Below are 23598 nucleotides of genomic sequence, written 5' to 3' on the forward strand. Positions count from 1 at the left end.
TCCATTTGAAGCTAAAACCAAGAACCCATACAGAACTGGTTTATATAGAACTGCTTAGTTTGACTTCTTTCCACAATTTTCATTCTAATCTTTTTTCAGTATTTTTTTTCTTCTATCTTTTTTCTGTAGTTTTTCTTTTAATTTCTCTTTTTTTCCATATTTTTCTTTCTATAATTTTTCTGTATTTTTATGTTTACATTTTTTTCTTTTAATACTTGCAAAAACAATAAACTGCAAACTAACCTCGTCTGCTCATGAAAACTATAAGATGAGCTGCAATTACAAGTAGAAAAGCCACAAAGTGTCCGTGTCACAGACATGATATGTTTTGTTGATGTGTTTGTGACGACATCCCCGGCCTGTTCTTCCTACTTTATCCACAAACATTAAAGAATAAAACATTCGATGTAGTTTTATTGACCAGCATGAACGGTTTCTTTTTGTCTGTGGTGATGCAGAAAACGAGTTGCAGCCGGAGTTTGGCTTAAGCTGCAGAGGCAGGCAGGGACCGTCAATAAAGTAGATGAAAACACCAAACAAAAAATAGCAGTTTGTCAGTAACTCACCCTAAATAATCTCTAAAACATCACAAGAACTCAATATTGTTAAAGCAAACTCCACAGAAATCCATAATATTATTACTCGTTCTCCTAGAGCAGGGGTGTCAAACTCATTTTAACCGGGGGCCACATCAGCATAGTGGCTGTCCTCAAAGGGCCAGATATGACTAATACATGTAACTAAATGTAATGAAAACAAATGTAACTACTCCTTAATGTTAAATAACTCATTATTTATTTATTATTACTTTTTAAAGTGACAATTACAGTTGCATAGAAAACATATGTTTGCTTGTTACTTAAATGCTTTTACATTTTATTCTGTCAGGTCAGGTTATATGGATGGTGTTTAAATCCTAATGTATAGTTGCCCAATCCGATATTTCAAGTCCGATTCCCCCTAGATATGAATAAATACACACCAATTTTTAATTTTTTTATTTTAAGAAATTTAAAACTTTTATGCTTTTGAGGGCCACATAAAATGACATGGAGGGCCACATTTGTAGTAATGCATGTTGTAGACGTGTCCTTATTGCAAACTATTGAAAAAACAGAAAACATTTTCTAGAAATGTAAGAAAAAACATCTTAAAAGAAGAAAAGATTGTATCAAAGATCATTAAAGAGTATCTTGGAAAAACAGACAGTCCCACATCATGAGCATCCAGCAGGTCAACCTGCCTGATATTGTCGACAGGATTAACACAAAAACAACAGTCCATGCTGGTCAATGTTTAATACTTTCCCAGTGTTTTTAACTCTACTCTTGTGGATAAAGGAGGAAGAACAGGCCGGTGATGTTGTGACGAACACATCAACAAAAACATATCATGTCTGTGATATGTGTGTGTTTGTAGTTCCTATGCTTTTATAGCTATTATAAAAAAATTAGAACAAAAAAAAATTAGATGGCAAAACATCCTGCAAAACAGTTTTTTTTAATACACAAAAAAGTTAGAATGAAGTTTATTGTTTTTTTTTCCCAGTTGAATGGAACAGACGTGATTGAATGCGTTGGCCGTTTCCATGTTCATTCATTGTAAATAAAGGGGCTTTAGGATATGTTTTGGCCTTCACATGTTGTTAGGAGAAATTTCACTTTTTACTTTTAGATTTTTGACTATTTCTAGCCACCGGTTACTAACAAAAGGCCTGAAACCTAAGAATCAGTAGGAAGTTTAGAGGAAGTCAGTTCCACTTGTACGTTTTACTGAAATATTGATCAGGAATGAGCCGTCACTCCCAAATTTCTGAATCCAAATTTTTTTTTAAATTCAATTTGATTTTTGATTCAATTCATATTCATCTCTACTTTTTAAAAGTAATTACAAAACCCAATTTTGTTTGGCTATCAAACGTTAATTTGAAAAGTCTAAAGTTTGAAAATACAAGTATGCTTTTATTCGATCACACTAAAGCTTTACATTAAACAGGGTTATGTAAGACTCTCATCACCGATAGCGTTAGGTTGAACTTCTGCCCCAATTTCAATTCGAATCTCGTGTTAAGCTTTTTTTTTTTATATATATTATTTGCATCCAAAAGGCTTATGACTTTTCCAAAACTTTACAGAAGATTTTGTTTTTCACAAACTTTTCAAGGACCTAGAATTTGCATTTTCATTTTCCAAAACCTTTTCAGGGTTTCCATGATTTTCCATGAATTCTATGATTTCTTGCAGTAGAAAAAAAATAAAAAAAACACTTAAATCTGTTAAAGATTTCCAGTTATAAATTGGTTGTAAAATAAAGAAAATAAAAAAAGCTGGGGGTAATCAATCTTTTTGACATTACAATTATTACAAATCATAAATAGACATATTTGCAATTAGTACATGACTAATTGAATATATTAAGAGTGTTAAATAAAGTTTGATTATTTGCTTTTTTTGGTTTTCATAGGTTTTTTTGTACATAATCCAGTTCTTAAAGTTTAATAGAGTTACTACAATTTTTTTGTTCAGGTACAGAATTTCTATCAAGTAACAAAAACGTGTAAGAGGATGTTTAGTAGTGCCTATTGATTTTCTTCACAAGACAAAACATGGAGAAATCATTTCTACATGTCAGACCCCTAAAAGAGTTTAAGAAATGTCCTCAAATGTGTGGTGCCATGAACTGGTGTGATTAGAAGTTCTTTAGAGCTGACAGAAACGTTTAAACACAGCTGTTATTTTGAAATGTAACAATGCATGATGTAAACAATCTTTCTATAGATGGATGCGTGTATTTGTGGATGTGGCTGCTGTTAGTTTTGCTTTACAGGCGAGTTATTGATTTCCTTTTTTGATTCCTTTTGTCAATTTCATAAGAATATCACATTCATAACTAGGGGTGCGTATTGGCAAGAGTCTGCCGATACGATCCGTATCTCGATTCATCTTGTTTTGGTGCAATGTGAGCTGCTCAAATCTCAGTGTGCGGTGCTGCCAACTAGTGGTCAGGGGCTTGAATGGAAAACAGGACACTCAAAAATAATCAAATAAATATTGCCTAGACAACATTCTTACTTGATACAAGTATCACTAAATCACACATCGTGACATATCGCTGAATGTTTCCCTACATTCCTTTTATTAAACACACAATATGCTTTCAATGCATCTTCAAAATTGGACTTTCAAATGTTTATATTATATATATATTATATATATATGCTTTTTTACTTAATTTTAACCCTAGAACGCTTTCGCTATAAAGAGTTGCACCATCATTTTTGCCTGGTAATTTTTATCCTATATAATATACCCAACAAAAAGAACTTGTCCTAAAAAATCTAAACATGACAACACATGATACATTAGAGTGGTTTTCTTTTATTTTCAAATGTGGTCTGTGTAACAAAAACATAATTAAAAATTACAGAAAAATTAGGAATTTGAGAAAAAAAGATCCTAACAAATAATCAAATGATACTAGAAACTTTGGTCCATCCATCCCTTGGACAAGTGAGACTTTCCTGGTGAAGGAACAGACACTTTGACACACAACATATTGAAATTCATGTAAATAGTTTTGCCCGGGTGAAAATCAACCGGCAATATTGCTCTAGAGTTATTAAAAAAAACAAAATTTAAATAGGAATATAGCAAGTTTACTTCAATTTCAGTAGTCATCAATTCAGGATCATAGTGCATAAGGGACAAAATCCCTATTTCCAAATTTCTTGAGTTTTTATGAGAATATGTTATAAATATTTTTTGTTTCTTTTTTTTTTTTTTTTTAAATATTTATACAACCCTTTAAAACTTGTTGAGCATTCAACGATTAGTCTGTTTAAAGAAACAAAAGCACCTTTTTAGCCCTTACATATCTGGGTTAAACGCTAAATTATTAATCATTTATAGCTTTTCTATTTTGATTAAGACTCACAAGCTCCACTCACCCATGCACACACACATTCACACACAGATGGCGACTCAAAGAGCCAGTCTGTGACCACCAGCGTGAGTTTCCGCATTATGCTCAAGCACAGGGTGGGCGGGGCGGCTGACCGCTGCTCCACAGTTTGACGTGTCAACATAACTGAACACGTTTTTTTAACACAAAGTGATGACAACTCCTAACCTAAAAAAACATTAAACATTTCAAATTATTGTAAAAGCTTTAAGGATTTTTTTTCATAGGAAAAGTGAAAAGACAACATCGCCAAACTCTGGATGCGTGTGAAATAATCCCAATATCTGATAATAGGCTCCTCCCCCAAAAGGGGGAGATTTAGTCGTAGGTGCAAATTACTCTCATGTGCAAATTATATGTGATTAAAAAAATAAAGACATAAATATGCTTATATGTTTGCTTTTTTCCCACTAACAATCATTAGAGGGCAATGTACTTGTATGTATCAGTGTTTGCTACTGACAGCACCGAAGAAGAAGACGCACCTCTCAGTCTTAAGGGTGTGTCACACAGCCACACAACCACACTTAGCGCATTGTGCAAAGAGGAAAATTGGTCATCCGTGAATATCAGTGACGTGCAGTCAGGAGAGGCAGGTGAGGCTGTGCCTGTCATTATGGGAAGAAAAGAGAAAAAATAAATTCAATTATTATATTTAATCAGTAATTTGTGCTTTGCAGTCATTTTCCATTTAAATGTACCATTTTTGTGTGTTTTGTCTTTTCAAAATCGCTGAATTTCCGCATTTGCCGTTCAGATACTAAGTGACGTGCGATGAGGCTCCAGCCCGCTCAGCCTCACCTTGGATTGCACAATACCTATGCAGTCAGACGGTACTGCTGTCTCTCTGTATGTCACTTGTACTATATGAGCTGAGTTTACATAATTTAGCAGATGTATATGATGTACAGTGTTTGTTTTTTTATAAATAACTGTATGTGAGGGACGTGTTTCTTGTGCTGAGCGCTAAACGCCGGCAAAAAAGCTGCTGGGTGAGGCCAGCAGTTCTCGTGCCTCATGTTAGGGGGCGCCGGTGAGCCCTGAGATTATGACGCTAAAAAATACTAGAAGTAGTGATAGCAAGCCGCAAGTCATTTTCTTCAGAAGGAGCGGCGTATGGACTTTATTTACAAGTAAAGGTAAGACGATAATAACGTTTGTGCCCTTTTCTATGCTGCAGTTTGTATATGGAAAAAACATGTTGCATTGATATTTTAAACAAAACACGTTAACTGTTGTCAATCAAATGGTGAATAAGTTACTCAGTATGGTTCATATGTTTGTAAATCTGACTGATGAGGTCAGTGCCTCACCAGCCATTAACCTCACCGCACGTCACTGGTGAATATGCATGAAAAAAGTGAGAAAATAGACATTTTCGGATGTATCATGAATAAAACACATTAAAACTACAGAAATGGTACAAATAAACCACGAAAAAAAACACTTAAATACATCTAAACATCAAATCTGGACGAAATGTGTCCAACAGTTACGTAGTTTAAAGGTGGTATGTGCGCAATATGAGATATTAAAGTTATACATTGGTGCTACATCTGTTAAAAGTCTGTTAGACGTACATGGAACGGTCGTGGAAAGCCACAAATTTGTGTATCGCAAAAATCACACACAATTTGGTTAGATTTATGTAATAATTGCAAGCTGGTCAGGTTGAACATGACCTGTTTTAATTAATAAGACAATGCCTGACTCCAGAATGTTCTTGGATATTTTTAAACTCTATGATCTTCTCCCACCTGTGTTATGGAATCACCGTTTGGTCTCAATCAGACCTCAAACCTGTGGAGAGGCTTTCTAATCTGGCACTAAAGATATTTGACATAAAAAACAATTAAGTATCACCACTGTCAAATTAAAAAAACAAAAACAACATCTTAACTTTTACTGATTGTATTAATTGACGTTCTTTAAAATGATCTTCAAATGTCTCCATGACCTGGCAGCTACTCCTTTCAGGACTTTCATCTGTAAATTAGAGACTTGCAGCTGATCAAGCCGAGACTTCTCCAGTGGAAATTGTGAGAACCCTTTTTGCAAAACTTGTTTTGCTGAGACGGCCCTCTGGGTGAAAGGGGCAAGACTTTGGAACTCACTTCCCACTGATTTGAAGTCTGTGACCAGTTTTAGTCTCTTTAAAACCAAAGTCTTGGTTGCATCAGCATTTCTGCCTGCTTGTTTTCACAGGCTGATGTGGTGTTTGTTTTTTATCATTTTGATGTGATAAACTGGTTTAATGTCATTTTAACAATGACTATTTTCAGTTTTACTTACGAGATTTTATTCTCATTTTTTGTAATTGTAAAGCAAAAAAAAAAGCCCAGCTCAGGACAAATGCTGCAAACTAGCTTCTGCTGAAAGCATTATTATATGAGCATGGGATTGCTGTTTGTAGTATTTTCTTATATCTCTGTCCCTATGCAATAAATAAATTCAATTCAACACACATAAACTGCATAATTCCCAACTGACCAAAAGTTTTGAACTGCTCAAAACCGAATTCATGTAACTTTTTACTTAATAATTTATATATTTTAAAAAAGGGGGGATCACATGTTTACAGTTGACCACATATTTACAGTTGATTACTTATTTACAGTTGATCACATGTTTACAGTTGATCACATGTTTAAAGTTGATCACATGTTTACAGTGGATCACATGTTCACAGTTGATCACATGTTCACAGTTGATCACATGTTTGCAGTTGATCACATCTTTACAGTCGATCGAATTTTTACAGATGATCAAATGTTCACAGTTGATCACATGTTCACAGTTGATCACATGTTTGCAGTTGATCAAATGTTCACAGTTGATCACATGTTCACAGTTGATCACATGTTCACAGTTGATCACATGTTTGCAGTTGATCACATATTCACAGTTGATCACATGTTTAAAGTTGATCACATGTTTACAGGTGACCACATATTTACAGTTGATTACTTATTTACAGTTGATCACATGTTTACAGTTGATCACATGTTCACAGTTGATCACATGTTTGCAGTTGATCATATATTTACAGTTCATCACATGTTTACAGTTGATCACATCTTTACAGTCGATCGAATTTTTACAGATGATCAAATGTTCACAGTTGATCACATGTTTGCAGTTGATCACATATTCACAGTTGATCACATGTTTACAGTGGATCACATGTTCACAGTTGATCACATGTTTGCAGTTGATCACATGTTCACAGTTGATCACATGTTTGCAGTTGATCAAATGTTCACAGTTGATCACATGTTCACAGTTGATCACATGTTTGCAGTTGATCATATATTTACAGTTCATCACATGTTTACAGTTGATCACATCTTTACAGTCGATCGAATTTTTACAGATGATCAAATGTTCACAGTTGATCACATGTTCACAGTTGATCACATGTTTGCAGTTGATCACATATTCACAGTTGATCACATGTTTAAAGTTGATCACATGTTTACAGTGGATCACATGTTCACAGTTGATCACATGTTTGCAGTTGATCACATGTTCACAGTTGATCACATGTTTGCAGTTGATCACATGTTCACAGTTGATCACATGTTCACAGTTGATCACATGTTCACAGTTGAACACATGTTTACAGTTGATCACGTTTGCAACTGTATTTATTTAGTTTGAGTGTCATTTTTGATTTCCTTTTTGCTGTCATTTCCGAATGTCCTTCTTGCTGCATCAGATACGTGAATTTCCCCATCGTGGGATGAATAAAGTTATCTAAAAAAAGAAAAGACCCGTCAGCTGAAATCCTCACCAGACATCCAGGAATGACCAACGCAAGAAACACTTGAATTTTTATTTCTGTACGCATGTATCATGAAAGACCAAAATTTTAGACGCGGATAATGCGCAAAATTATACTCCAGTGCAACTTGGACATTTTCACTTTGTTTCTGCTCCGAATTCAACTCTGGAGCGACTTCTAGTGCGAAAAAGGTCATATTTTTATCGATTGACAGATGCATTGCATAATTCAAGTGCCTCCTTGAATTCAGTGTCGTGCCTCTTGTGTCACATGTTTCCTCTCCTGAAGGACTTGATGGTTTATGGAAAAAGGGGGGCAGATCCTTTAACAGCAGCAGTGCACGATGTCCTCTGCTCACCTTATGACTCTTAGATACAACCCAAAGATAGATCCTCCCGTCAGGCTTTTATTGCCTTCCTGCGAAACGCCGCTGCCGTTGCTGCAAGATACTATCATAACAATTAAACATATTTCCTCCAGCTCTATTATTTCAAGGCTATTAAAAATAATTGCCTCCCAAATTCATAAACATTTTATGCATTTCATCTCTTTTCAGGCAATCAAGTCCCTCAATTACCTCCACCCATCAAATCTCCGTCTTAACGGCCAAGTGACATTTGATGGTAAATGGGAAAAAGCACATGGGCACTGTGCTGATTTGAATGCTGTGACACCAACTTGCCCCCTATTGTTGGAAATGAGCAGGCAATCACGTTGTTCATCAGATGACTCCTAATGCAGTTAAAGTATTCAGCTATAATTTCTTCCTGCATTTATAATTACTGTCAAAGACCACACACCTCAGTGAGCAGATTAAAGCTATAAATTATTTAGAGCCTTTCTTCTTCGCCGACGGATCTCTGATTCGTCTGTGGGGGCCATTATGCTTTAGAGGGGGCAACTTATTTAGAGATTGTGGCGAGCTATTGTTCTTAAGCTGCAGCAGAACGCCACGCAGAGGAGAGGGTAATTTTATTTGTCCCATTTCGAAAGGGGTGGCCAAAAAAAAGATGGGGATGCAACCATTTTGTTTGACAATGGCTGTTTAATACGATGGCCCTGAAATGCAAATCATATGCAAAAACATGTTAAAGATCCTAAGGAAAACAGCAAAAAATAATAATAAAAAATAACATTACATTTTAAAAATCAAAAGAAAATTCCCCCCAAAAAATGTGGTGAGAAAGAATAATATCTACAATTAAAAATGAGATGAAAAAAAATGAAACACAATGAGGAACTGGAAAAGGTAGGTATGTGACGTCAATGGATGATGACGCTTGTTCACCTTTTCAATCATTATTTGGCATGACGATGGCCATCCCTAACTGCTCAAAAACCACATAGTGTGGGACTATCTAGTGCCCTGGATTTTAAAAGCAATTCAGACACCATGATAACTACTTTTTTTTTTTTTTAATGGCCAACATGACGTAACGGAATGTGATGAAACAAAAACTTAATAAATGCAAAAATTTTACGAAGACTGTGTTCTGATGGTGACAACATTGATGGTTTATTTAAAAAAATCTATTAAAATACGTTTTTCCCCCCAAAAAATGTTCTATGGCTAAGGCATTGTGATATGTAGTCGCACACGGGTTTTTTGCAAAGATTTCTGGGAAATTTCTAGGGCACTTGATTCTGGAATTGTAGATTCAGACAGCACTGCAAAATGGCAAACGTCCCATATGGTGCACTATATAGTGAGTAGGGAAGGAATTCAAACACAAACTTACACTTCCGACAAACAATATTTCTTTAAGCTTCTGGCCACGCCCACTGGTAAAGTCCAATGATTGCTCTATCAACTAATTACCAAAGTTTGGGTTAAACATCCCTCTGCTTTCCCTCTGCTTCAAAACCTCAGTCTCCCATCAGTGATGTCTGACAATACCTCACATTTTTTTTCTTTCTTTCTTAATTTGTTCAATTTTTGTAACATTTCAATTTGATTCTGGAAATTACCTTTGTTTTTTCTAAATGTGTTGTGTTCGCCTTGTTATTGTTTTTTAGTGCCTTTTTAATTGTAATCTTTAATTTTTTTGCATTGAGTGATTAAAAAAAGAAAAAATTTGCACTTTAGGACCACCGTAGTTGAGTGCGCTAATGTCCGTCAATTTTCACTGTTACATTTGCATCAATGTATTTTACAATTTTTATTTTCTTCTTAAAATACGTATACTTAGACCATTTTTCTTACCTCATCGCCCAAATTGTTTTTTGCTAATTTTATAAAAAATCTTTTTAACCTTTTAGAATTTTTGACTTATTTCTACAGAGCCTGTTTTTACAGTGTATGCTGACCCACCAAAAAAGAAAGTTAGTATTTGGCTATTTTTTTTTTTCTTCCAGGAGGAATCCAAACCACTTAGATTTTAAACTGTAACACATGGATTTATGATTTAAGGTTAGCATGTAGCTTTTTTTAAAGCACAAATCATTCGGCTATTTTTATCTGAATTCATGTGACTAAAGATCACTGATGATTAGTAGGAAGAAGGCCATAGATCTCTGCGCGCCTTGTATTAATTGATTTAGGATGTTTGCATATTAACACTGTTAATTGCACCGTTTATATAGCATGTCACCACTAATTACTAAACACAGCCAGCTTCCGTAGCGTGCACACATACGCAGGGATGCATGGGCGCCACGCATATCAATCCCGGGCATATGCAGCTTGGAGTAAACAGTAAGTAAATGAATGTATGGAAGGGAACAAATGTTTGCAGCCCCGTTGGCGCGGCACAGATTGCGCAATGATAAAGCCAGGCTCTGGCTGGCCTCGGTGAATTCACAGAGGCCTGCGTGCTGCACCGGGAGTGTTGACTATGTCACCAAGCGTGGCTGCAAAACGCGTATTTAATATAAAAAAAACACATATCAAAACACAAGAATGCTGAGGTCACGCTATGCAATCGAAAGAAAATCCAGCAGGACTTCAGCTGGCCTCCCCAAAACCCACGCCGACTCGCGTCTGCAAAGCCTTTGTCAATCTGTCATTAAAAATACTATCAAATAATGATAAGTGTACGCTCTTGTGCTTGCACTGGCGTGCATCTGCGTGACGCTGATGTGCTGTAATAGGGCAAATGTGCATCCGGCTTTGCCTGCTTGGATACACACAAACACATTTGCACTGAGCTTTGCTCTGCTGCGCCAGCAGAGCGCCCGTTCACTGCATCATCTGGCCTGCAACGCAGAGGTGGAGCGGGAGGCAGGGGGGGTTTCAGAGACGTTCATCACACAGCAGCAGCAGCAGCAGGGTAATGACTACTAGCTCATGTGTTTAATGAAGGGCTTTAGAACTTATAGCCATAATGACCCATATCCTCACTCCCTTTTCTATAATCTATTCTCCGCCAAAGTCCCCAGGTCATGACGGCCCTCTGAGAAACGCGTTCTCATTTTCAGCGGAACAACTGCAGGATGGGAAGGCTTTATTTTATTTACGCAGATGTGTCCGATTTTGCGTAAATTTCCGTTTCTGAAAAATAAAAATAAAATAAGAGTAACAGACAAAGAGTCCTGCACGACCGTCTGCTCTGCTGCATACATCACATCTTCCAAATAGCCCATAGTCCTCCCTTGTTAATGGTGTTGCTTTGAATATGCTAATTAAGCAAAAATAAGTGATGAATGGAATACATTTGATCAATCAAGTAGACCTAAGCCCCTGGTGCTGCATATTCATTGTACATCATGAATATGAAACCAAAGCCATTTATCAAAAATCAGTTGCACATTTGTATCTTATTAATCATAGACGCCAAAACTTCTGTCTTGTCAGGAGAGCCGAAGGTTGATGAAGCACTTGCAGGAATGATTAAAGTTGGGAAGTCGGGGTTAGCGTGTCTGGAAACTTCCAGAATCTTAAACAGACTGTCCAGGCTCGAAGCCTATCATGTGACTCTTGCCATTTGTCCTCTGACCTTTAGTTAGGTTGGATAGACTTTGATTCTTCTGAAATAGTGGAGCCGGTTATTAAAATAACCGTGCATTTTGTGGTACAAGCACCAAATTTGGCATGGTTGTAACCTTAGGATCGCATCTTTTAGAAAATTCAATTCAATTTCATTTATACAACCCAATATTTACAACAATAGTAATCTCAATGGACTTCATACCGGTAATTGTGTAATAAAGATGAATCATACAGAACATAAAGTTATAGAATTCAATGGCCGATTGCTTAACTAAACTAAACAGACTACACTAACCTTGGCATCCCCAGAAAAGCACAATAAGCACGAGAAAATCCAGGGTTTTAAATATATAATATACATATAAAGGTTTTCTGTAGGAACCCCTCAAGTTTAAAAACTCCATTATGTGCGTGAACAGCTTATTTTGTTGAGATTGGGGCAAATAGACGTTACATATGTTTCTAACAATTGAGTGTATGGCAGCCATCTTTACAAATGGTCGCCATTTTGGAATTTTCTCGTGGGTAACATGATTTTCTGATGGTACATCCATGCTATATTTGGTGCTTGTACCACCAAATTTGGACTTTGATTTGGAAATGTTTTTTTTTCAAGCAATCAAAGCAGAAATAATACAAAAACAAGATGAACGACAGAAATGTATATCTTTACAAAGATTTCAAACATAGGATAGTTAGTCATAAACTTGATAGGAAAATATACATACTTGTACCACGATTTGAAAAACAACCTTATCGGCTGCGCTAAAACTCCAAATGGTAAATGGCGGATACTTGTATAGTGCTTTCCTACCTTCCTCAGTCACAATCCCATTCACACACACATTCACACGCTGATGGCGTTGCCAAACACTGGCGCCAACGTTCCACCAGAGGCACGGTGGGGTTCGTCTAAATCTTCATGCAAAATGTAATTGAATCCATGTTTTTTCGGTGTCTTGTCATCAATGCTTGAAAGCCATAAATAGTGGAGTCAGTTATTAAAATTATTGTGCATTTTGTGCCCATGGACACTTCGACGTATGGGAGGGCAAGGCGATAATTGAACCTGCACTCTTCTAATCAGAGATCAACCACCCTCCAGTATCACTGCACTGCAGCCACCTTCAGTAAACACATGAATGTTTGACGACTTAGTTGTTTTGGATATAAGCTCAACCAACATGAAACCACTGATTTCAATGTTGTTTTCACTGATAAAATAGGTAAGAAAGTAAAATCAGCCCCATTATGCCTCTAACACAACAGCCCTCTATGGTCATTGTTCTCTGGTTAAAAACAGGTTTGCCTTTCTTTTTTCATAGTAAACATCTATACATCTCAGTGAGATGCAGGCAAGTCGTTGGATTTTTATTTTATTTTATATAATTATGTGCTCCTTGCAGGCTTCTTGTGTGAAGCAGCCCGACTATTAGAGATGAGGGCATTAGCCAAAGCGTAGTTTGTGTGGATGTTCTCTCGGTGTTCTATGTATCATCTCCAAGACCGTGCACGCAGCCTTTGTGCTCGGTCAGTAAAGAGCCAGAACTGGCATCTTTCTATGGACATTGTACGACAGCATCATCTGCATATCGTAAGTGCGGGTAACTTCCATTATCCTTTAAAAAAGTTCACAATACACTCACCACAGGTACAACAACGGGACATTCCATTTTCTTTGTGCCACAAGAGAACTGTAAAACACACCTGCACTCCACTTAAGATGCAGCTGCTCCTCTCCACAACCCTCCATGGGCCCGGACAACCCACAAACCTGCAGCACCTGTACAGGTGCATACCTGATGTGATCAAATGCAGCTGCTTTGACAACAGTTCTCTATTATTTTCTGTTTTTTTACTTTGAAAAAGCAGTAAAACCTCAATATTGAAATGAACTTTCAATCTGACAGGTTTTAACCACTAATCCTCCCTGATCAGATCAAAACAAACAGCCCGACTCCTCATTTCTGTGCCAGAAACAGATCTTTTTTTTCATTTTATAAAACTGGATTGATTTTCAACGAGGTTTTGAACTTCGAGAGATGAAACAACAGAGAAAGGTGTGAAAATTTTCCTGTCTGCCTGAAAAAAATGGATAAAGTGTTTAGTGAGGAGTTCAACAACCGTAATAGATTGAGAATTATCTATAAAACAAAACATAACTATTTTAACTAATAATTAAGAGATAACTTCACTGTAACTTCACAAGCTACATTTCCATTGACTATAAAATCAAGCAAAATGGATTTGGAATAATAAATTTGCCTTTTTAAAATAAATAAATCCAATCTACAAAAAGCCAACATCTCCTGCATGCACTGTAATGAGATATACATAGACAGAAATTTAGTGTATCAGCTGTAAAACAAAGTACTGTTCACATCTGTGTTTTTGAAGGACCAAGGTGAGTTGGTTTTTGTTTTTTCGCATAATTATGATTCAATAGAAATGGTATGATCGCAGAATTGTGTTTTTTTTTTCTTATTTCAAGAATTTTGATAAAGTTTCGGGCAATCGAGTAATTAAAACACAGCTACTGGAGGAGTAACTGAGGCCCATCAAATTTACGGCTCGGTTCTGAACAGATTCTGCAATTAGGCCCAACAGTCTAAATAACTCTGAGATGTAGAGTTCATGACAAAGTTGAACTGGATCACATTAGACTGTACAGATTTAGTTATTAAAAATCCAATTAGAATTAGGATATCATCATTTTAGTTTATTTGTGTTATTATTTCAACCTGATTCATTAGAAAAATATATTTAAAAAAAGGAAAGACATCCAATCATTTTTTGATTTGATTTGAAATGGTTTATTTCAAGCAATCAAATAGAAATAATACACAAAAAACAATCCAATCGTCAGTTATACATTCATACAATAACTAATCAAACTTAGTATAATTAGACTTATAATTAAGTATTGCTTGAAAGGGAGTGGAAGGAAGCGAATTTATATAATCCCACCCCTGTTCTACTGTAACCGTTTTATTACATGATTTATCAATATCCGGTTCCTAGAAGGCACATGACAAAGATGAAATACTTAAATTATTTTGTAAAAAATAAGGTAGGGAGCCGGTTTAGCTCGTGCTGGTTTGCGGCGCCTTCCATCTGTGAAAACCAGGGTTCGACTCCGGGCTGCTCCCTGTTCCCTTCTCTACTTCTGTGCCGGTCCCAAGCCCGGTTGCTTTGAGAAGGTTGCGTCAGGAAGGGCATCCGGCGTAAAACATTGCCAAGTTTACCATGCGACTCATTCGCTGTGGCGACCCCTGATGGGAAAAGCCAAAAGGGAAACAACATTTTGTAAAAAATAACTTTTAGAAATCAGCATGGCAATGAAGTAACCAAAATATATGCAGATTGTGTTACTTATAAAAGTCATTGATATGATTAAAAAATAATACTGTATCAGCAAAATAGACAAAACACTGTTTCAGGAATTTTCATAGAAAAATTTGGTCAAGTATCGAAAGTTAATAATATGTGCAAAATTATGTTTCATTAGGAAAAAATCATGAATCAGCTTATCAATTTGTTTGAAACAATTGAAGTAATATCATTAAAAGTCAATCAGTTTGACAATTTTCAATAAATGATTCATTGTTATGATCAAAAAAAATAATAATACTGTATCAGTAAAATAGACAAAACACTTTCAGGAATTTTCATAGAAAAATTTGGTCAAGTATCAAAAGCTAATATGTACAAAATTATGTTTCATTAGGAAAAATTCATGAATCAGCTTATCAATTTTTTTTTGAAACAAGTAATATAATTAAAATCATGAGTTTTTTGCTGTCCAGAAATTTCTTTTTCTAAATTCTTCGAGACTCATTTGGCTTGCAAACCAAGGCCATGTCTGAATTACGTCCCCAACCCTTAAAAGAGTATATGGGCTGGGACTATCTAGTGCCCTGGATTTTAACGCAATTCCGACACATTCTAACTACTTTTTCTGTAGCAACACCGAAGTAAAAACCTAATAAATATGAACATTTTACAAAGACTATTTATCATTGCACTGTGTTCTGATGATGCAAACTTGGAGGATTTATAAAAAAAACATTTACAAACATTTTTTTAATCATAAATTGTTCAAATGCAATGCATTGTGGTCTGTCTTACCAATCTAGTGAGCATCATTGCACACAGAGCTTCTGCGAATTTTTCTAGACACTGGATCTAGGAATTATAGATTCAAAAGTCCTGAAAAATGGCGAAGGCCCTCTTTAGCATACTAAGTAGTTAGAAGGACTTTGGACACAAACATTTGGTGTTTTACAATTTTTCTAACGAGTTTTATAATAGGAATCAATGAAAAAGCTAAATTCCTTAAAATGGAAAGAGTCTCAGTGGGGTACTGACTTTATAGCAATCGCAGTAGTTGATAAGATTAGTTTTCTTTTTTATAGACTGCAACATTGAAATGTGTAATAAAGCAATATCAATGTTTGCCATCTTGTGCACAGAAATGCTAAACTAAGACGCAAACCGTTCTCTAATTCCTGTAAGTGGTTACTTCAGCATACAAAAATCCCACGCTTTCCATTACAGCAGATGCTCGTGGCGAAAACAAAAATGAAAAACTGATTCATGGCAAAATAAATGAAGAAAAGATCACTGCACACATCCACTCGTCTCCCTTTCTAACTGATGTGTGTTATTAAATTAAACTAAAATGATGTCAAACCTCTGTTTAACAACGTGAGGAGGTTTTCGCCGCTGCTACTGCACGCTGGATGGGGGAACTAGCACTTGATTGCCAGCAGTTCATCAGTGAATCCTTCATATTTGTCACCCAGCCCGCCTGGAGGCAAGCGTGCTAGCTCAAATTGAAGCTGACGTCTTCCAAATATGAAAGCAACAAATCACACATTTTTATTGGGCTTAATCTCAGGCCCAGCCCCTTGCCGACGTCAGCACAATCACACGCGCTGCTCTAATTCTTGCCGACTGGCTGCTTGTGCCTCCCGAGCATCTCCGCACTGGGAGGAGAGGCGACATGGCCACACGGCAGAGACGGCGGTGACACCTCCGTCTATTAGGACGCTTAATATGTTGGTAACATGCAGCTCATTTGATCTGCTTTGAATAATCGGGGGGGAGGGGGGCTGCACATATAGGTTTTATATTTAGAAAAATTGAAGGCAAAGGGATCAGAGTCAACCATTGTATCCTATAAACAATGAAAGAAAGGCAAAAAATACGCAAAAAGAAGCAAATTTTGAGGCTCAAATCTAAAGCTACGTTCAAGAACGCACATTTAGCCCATGATATTCACACTACACAAGCAGGGAGGGGCCTCTTGTTCTTTTTCTTTTTCTACTGTTTACTAGAACGTGTCCCCCACCGATAGTTGGAGGAGGCTTTGTGTGAAACGGTGCAAATCTGGCACTGGCATCATTAATAATCATGGTTTGTGAATTTATATGAAACTAAGTCCTCAATAAATGAGCTGTGAAAGAAAAAGTTTGAAGGAGGATTTGTCTGATTTTTACCACTTTAACACGTCACACCAAGCCCCTTCCAACTGTAGGTGTGCTAGCAGAACAAAAAGAAAATGAAGAAGAAGAGGAAGCCCCTCCCTGTGTGTCCAGTGTGAACACCACGAGCTAAATGCAAGTACAAGAACACGTGTTTGGCGTGTTCTTGAACGTGTGTCACATGCCAGGTGTGACTGTAGCTTCAGATGCAAAAAAGGCTAAAAAAAAACATCTCTGATGTCAGCAAAATTAAGTTTAAAAGGACGAAACTAAAGTTTGCTGCACCAAATAATGACCAATTTGACGGATCAAAGTAGATTTTTGTTGGGTCAACACATTGGTCCACCCACCTGCCAATCAAAGAAGTTGACCTTTATTAAAAAATATTGAAGTGGTTAATCCTGCCCACCCTTATCTTAAACGAATTTAATACGGATTAGATATATTTATTTTTTAGCTTAAATTTTGACATTTGAAGCTCATGGAAAAAGCAAATTAACTCAACTTCAACTAAACTTATAGTTTACCCAATTCCTCACTGTAGTGTCCAAAAGTGCTTTTTTTCTTTTGATGCATCTAATGCACAATCAACTGAAGATTTTTTGCAACTCATTTGTGATGGTAAATAAGCCCCCCCCCCCCCTTATCTGCAGTGAAAACAGGTGCAGCAGCATCTGTGCCAAGCAGACTGAACCAGTGTTGATTAAATGATGATTTTCCAAACCTCATCCTAAAACTCAGAATCACCGACATCATTTCGCCATTTCAAGCCTGAATTCACCTCAGAAAACCGGGAGATCGCTGTTAAAAAACAAGGAGGAGGGGCCGCCACTTCTGACCTGAGACTTACAAGGTCAGCAGGTTATGGAGCTTTAGTGTCAGTAATGATGCAATGTGCTCATTAATTTCACAGATCAAAATAAGTTAGTGTGGGGTAAACAGCATTTTCATCCATGATGGGGGCAGCATGAAACAGTACATACCAGAACCGTGTTTGTTGTTTTAATGACTTCATTACTGGTTTCACTACAGCACATCATTGTAACAGATTCTTAAATTAATAAATAAACAGACGGGACCAAGTGGCATTCCATATTGAAAACAGCTCAAATAAAACTATACTCTACAGTGTGGTGTTTTAAAGTTATTTCTCTCTTCTTTAGAAAGCTGGTGTTTGTCTAAGGCCGCATTTACACTGCATGGTTCAAGTGACCCAATTACGATTTTTTTTCTCTAATGTGGCACAGATGGGATTTGACCGGTGAACGTGTAAGCAGGAAAAAAACGCATGGATTCCGATTTTCTCAGATCGGATTCAGGCCTCATTCATATGTGGAAATAAATCGGATACGAATCGGAAACGTGCTATTGATGTGATATTCCCCAGTAAATGCGAGTCGTACATCAGTGACGTCAACTCAGGACACCACCAACTGAGATCACATGACTTATTAAGGTGTTTTTGTGCGCTGATTTTGCTGTCGAGGACAACTGGAGCCCCATCAGCGTGTTACCTTTCAGCCTCAGACCTTGTTATTTCCAGTCCAGTCCCGTTCGGGACGCAAACGGTAACCGATCAAGCGGGACACCGTTGCTCTGGAACAGGCTAGAAGCCGTTTATTTCTTTGCTTGGATCAAACTGTTAGTACAGCACAACGTCTGCAAACACTTCCTCGTTCAGAGAGAGCACATAAGCCGGCCGAGCAGCCCTCCTTTTTCCTCTCCCGCGCATCCCCTCTCGTACGCCTGCCTCATCCTGGAGCGCCCAAGGCAACGCCTCCTTCCGTCGCTGCGTTGCCTCCATGACAACCGCAGTCACACAAAAGTCCGAAGGTCGTCCGCGGAAGGCGGAAATGCTGCTACGTAGTCCTCAGAATGTCTACGTTTGATATTCAGTATTGTATAGTGTAAATACAAACATCGGATACGGGTCACTTTTAAAGGATGATGTAAGCGGGTCGTCAAAAAAAATCAGATATAGTCGGAAAATCGTATTGTGCAGCCTAAAAGATGATGTGCCAGTGCAACATTATATGGCAATTGGGAACAGAGCCTTTGGACTGGCAGACCAGGATAAGATGTCCTTCTTTTTAAGAAAAAGAACCAGAGGGTCTAACCTGACTACATGGGGCATCACACCACTCTTCCTCTCTGGGAAATTCTACTCCAGGGTTCTGGAAATGAGAATTTGGCTGATAATCAACCCTTTGATTTAGAAGCTTTTGTTGCAGTCGTGGAAAGGAGGATCAGGTGACCTCACGTAAAGTGCCTGAGGTTTGCCCATCCAATCCACATGAGCTCAGTAGATTTTAAAAGAAAAACTATTGTAAGGACCAGGCTGGATGGATCAAAAACAGCAGACAGCAGACTGAGGGATTAAAATTTACTGAGAGCTTGGAGATGGGCTGAGAAGCAGACATGCAGGCAGAATCAGACAACGGTTTTTGGAGCCAACACGTCCAAATGGGTTAACTGGAGTCAGTAAGAGGATAATCTGGCACAGAGTGGCTGGAGGAACTGGACTTCTTACTGTTGCCCTGACGTGGGAAGTGGCTCCAGCTGAGAAGGGGGAGGAGCAAGAGAGTCCATCTGGACATTGTCTGACATAAGATCATTTGTGATGTAGAAAACACGTTGGGCGGACCACAAGCTCCCTGCTCCAAGCTGTAAGCGGCCAGGGAGGGGAAAAAGGGGCGGGGTTGCTCCATGTCAACAGTCCCGCAACAACAAATCAGAGGGAAATTTCTGATAAACTACTGCCAGTCTGCAGTGGTTATGGCTAAAACTGCCGTCATCATCATTAAAAGACAACAGGGAACGCTTTTACAATAATCAAAAGATGATCAGAGTGGGACTTAAAAGGGTTACATAATATTATTTTTTGACGTTCTCGGTTTCTTAGTCACAAACAAGTCAATTTAAGAAATGACCAGATTGTCCACATATACAGCTTTCTATTGGAAGGTAATGGTCTGTTTTCCCAACAGGAGCGTCTTTCCTAATTGTTCGTTTTAAAAGATTTTCTTAAGTAAATGAGCTGGTGGGGAGAAAACCACTCATAAAAAAACTTTCCAGACAGGAACACATGAAGAACCCGTAAAGGTTTTGTGTGAGAGGTCCCAGCATTTGGCAGCAATCCTCATAAATGTGAGGAACTTTGTTTTTTTATAAACGGGGCTTGCTTGTTCTGTGTTCTGGCATCAGATACCTGAATTCTTTATGTACGCAGATTAAAGCCAGGAAACAAACTTCCTGAATGTCTCACATGAGCCCAATAGGAACAGTCAGTTTTCCTCTTTATGAGCCACAAACAAAATATCATCCATGACTGATCTCACTCTGACAGCACTTTGAAACTGATCTAGCTGCTGCTCTGTGAATGCAATCAGAACAACACTGATTGGTCCAGAGGGAAATTACTCTTCAAAACAATGACACGTCTGCCGCTCAGATGGAGCTGTTACTTTGTTTTATCTAAAATGCACTTTTAGAGGACACATTTTTCTCAAACATCAGAATCATTCCTCCTTTTATCAACATTAACCCCTAGTAGTCCGGGGCCTTTTGAGCTTTTCTTTCTGTCAACGTATCGTTAAAACTGTTGTTTGTGGCAATGTTTGATACATTAAAACAACTTCAGCTTAATTTTTAACAGCTATGTTTCAATGTACTACCCAATAATTCCACAGTGAACCTCAAACTGTCCAAAAAACCCAATTCTGAGTAGGATATTTTTCATTTTTTTCCTTATTAAAAAAAATAATAAGGCTCCGCCTCTGTGGTGGGGGTCCGCTGCACGTGAGGGTGGTGGCTCCCTGGTCTTTGTCTGGCGGTGGGGCTCTTGGATGCCTGAATCAGCCGTGCTGCTGTGGCGTCTACCCCTAGCTCTGGGGTGTGGGTTGCCGGGCCTTCTGCCTTTGCTCTACCATTCAATGTGATCAAGGTACACTCTAAGAAGCACACATCCGTGCTTATTTACTTTTGCAAAAATATAGCCATGGGAACTGTTTTTACACCCCTCGTCAGGAGTATTGGTAATGTGAATCTTGTGTGCACAAAAACAACAAACACAAAAACAAAAAAAGCATGCCTCACTCCGCTTCCAAAGGGGTACTGGCTAAACTGTAGACTCCATGCCAGCGCACCGTCCTTGTGCGTGTGCAGAGAAGAAGGAAAGGAAAAGAAAATGACGTGCTTCACTGAACAAGGAAGTTGGTGGGCATGTCACAGTGCCATATCAGGAAGCAGATTGGAGGAAGAATCGAGTTAAACTACAATGCAGACGTACAAAAGAAAATTTTCTGTCATTTACAAGCTTCACGTTAAATAATGAATGAAAACGACACTATTAGGGAGGTTGATGTCACTACTACCTCATTGTAAACAGGCGATGTGATTGACAAACTCCCCGGTGAGTTCAGAGACTGCTGAACTGTTTCCCATTCCTGGTGAAGTGGAGCATTTATGTAAAAAAAAATCCAGTAAATGATGTAGGAGGAGATCTGATTATCCATGACTGTAAAGAAACGGAATGGGAAAGGAGGCCCTGCATTATTCTGGAGCCAGCACTCAAAAAGACCACATGCTTAAAGACTGGTACACGCTTTAATTTTGTTACCCCCCCCCCCCCCCCTCTTTTGGTTTCACAAGAACCAAGCGTTGTTCACACCTTCCTATTATTAGATCACTTCCTGACTTGCAGCCCTGCTGGCCCTCTAAGACAGAAAATACTTATCCCTGACTTGACTGGAATTTAATTAAGGCCATGCAGGAAGCAGTGGCCTTTCTGACAAACAATTTTACAATCTGCTGGTTCTGACCCAGTTTCAGTTCCAGCAGCCGTTCAAACGCAAAACCTTGAATGCAACACGTGAGCCAAACGCCCGTTCTCAGCAGTAAATGTTCTCGCTTTTGCCGTGTCTATCAGTCACGGAGGTGGCCAGGAGGGGGATGGGTTGATGGATGGATGGATGGAGAGTGCTGTGTGTGGGGCGGCGGATTGGGCGTTCCTCCACCTCTTGCCCTCCTCTGCGGTCATCGGTTGCCCCCCGCAGCAGTCCAGAGGTTGTTGCCGCTTTGCTCGCTTGTAATCCGTCTCACTGTCTGGCTGCCGGCTCCCGGGTCACCTGCCACTCAGTTTGACGGGAATCAGCATTGACGCCAGCAGATTTAAGCTGTTTCTCTCAGTGGGTAAACAGAGCATGAGTCCGGGGGCCTCGAGCACTGTGAAAATCAAAACGGCCCCCTCCTTCCACCTCGGTACCGCATGTCATCTAATCACCAACAAAAACACGAGAGGCTGCAAAAGAATCCCGGATAGGCATATTTTAGGGATTGAAAGGGGGGGGCTGGGGGTATTCCCCTCACTAACTGACAATCATTGATGTTAATGTGACAGGACTTCCTTCCGCTGCTCACTTTCAAGCCACAAACAGAGGAAACATTACCCCCCTACGTTCTGACAAAGCATCAAGCACTTCCAGGAAGTTCACCTGTTTTTACCCAGGCGTCCCTCCCAACACACGTCAGTCAGAGGAGGACCTATAGGCTGACCTGTGTTGTCTGTAAGTGAAGACAAAAAAACTTTTCTCTGAACATCAGAAGAGGGAAACAGAGAGGAAGCCTGGAAGCTTTTCAGGTCTTGAAGCTTATTTCCATGTTTGGTTGTCACAAAATATTCATATCAACACCTGGTTATTGTCAGGAAACACATGTCTAACATCTGTGGAATGTGTCAAGGGCTTCTGCACTATAAATAACCGCGCCTTATAATCCAGAACGCCTTATAAATGGATTTATTCTGGTCATGATTACTGGTGGTAACCCTATCCTAGGCACTTTAACATTGGGAGTTGGGTCATCTAGACCCACTAGACAGTGCACTGAACCTTTTTTCTTCAATGATTTGTGATCTTCACTGGTGTCCATGGATTACATGAAATCTTTCCACCTTTATCCACCTTTGTCATGGTAGGGAGAACACGTCAATGTAAGGGTGGGGTCATCTAAGATAGCACAAGGGTTACAGCGATTTTGGGAGGCCCACGGTGCTGGGTCAAAATGTTCGGTTGGGTGTTATTGTGTGGCTAACATGTACCGCTGTTGGACTCTATTTTTACATTTTACTAAAAAGGTTGGGAGTTAGCGTCGTCACTGTAACATTTGTATCAGTCTGGTGTTAGATTTTGTTGTAAATACACTAACGCAGCTAAAGTTTTGCGGTATTGAACTGTATTTTTTAGCATCGTCACATCAACGTTTGTTGTTGCTGGTTTTTACGTTTTGCAAACAAGATTGGGAGTTACAGCCGTAGTGAATACAAAGCAAATGTGTTACATGTTAACATGTGTTACGAACAAATTCTAGAAGCTAGAGTGAATGCCGGTAACGCCTTATAGTTTGATGTGTGACATAACTTAGAAATTAGAGCATTTGTTGAC

The sequence above is a fragment of the Oryzias latipes genome, chromosome 7, assembly GCF_053564925.1.
Source record: "Oryzias latipes strain Hd-rR chromosome 7, Olatipes_Hd-rR_3.1".
Classification (NCBI taxonomy): domain Eukaryota; kingdom Metazoa; phylum Chordata; class Actinopteri; order Beloniformes; family Adrianichthyidae; genus Oryzias; species Oryzias latipes.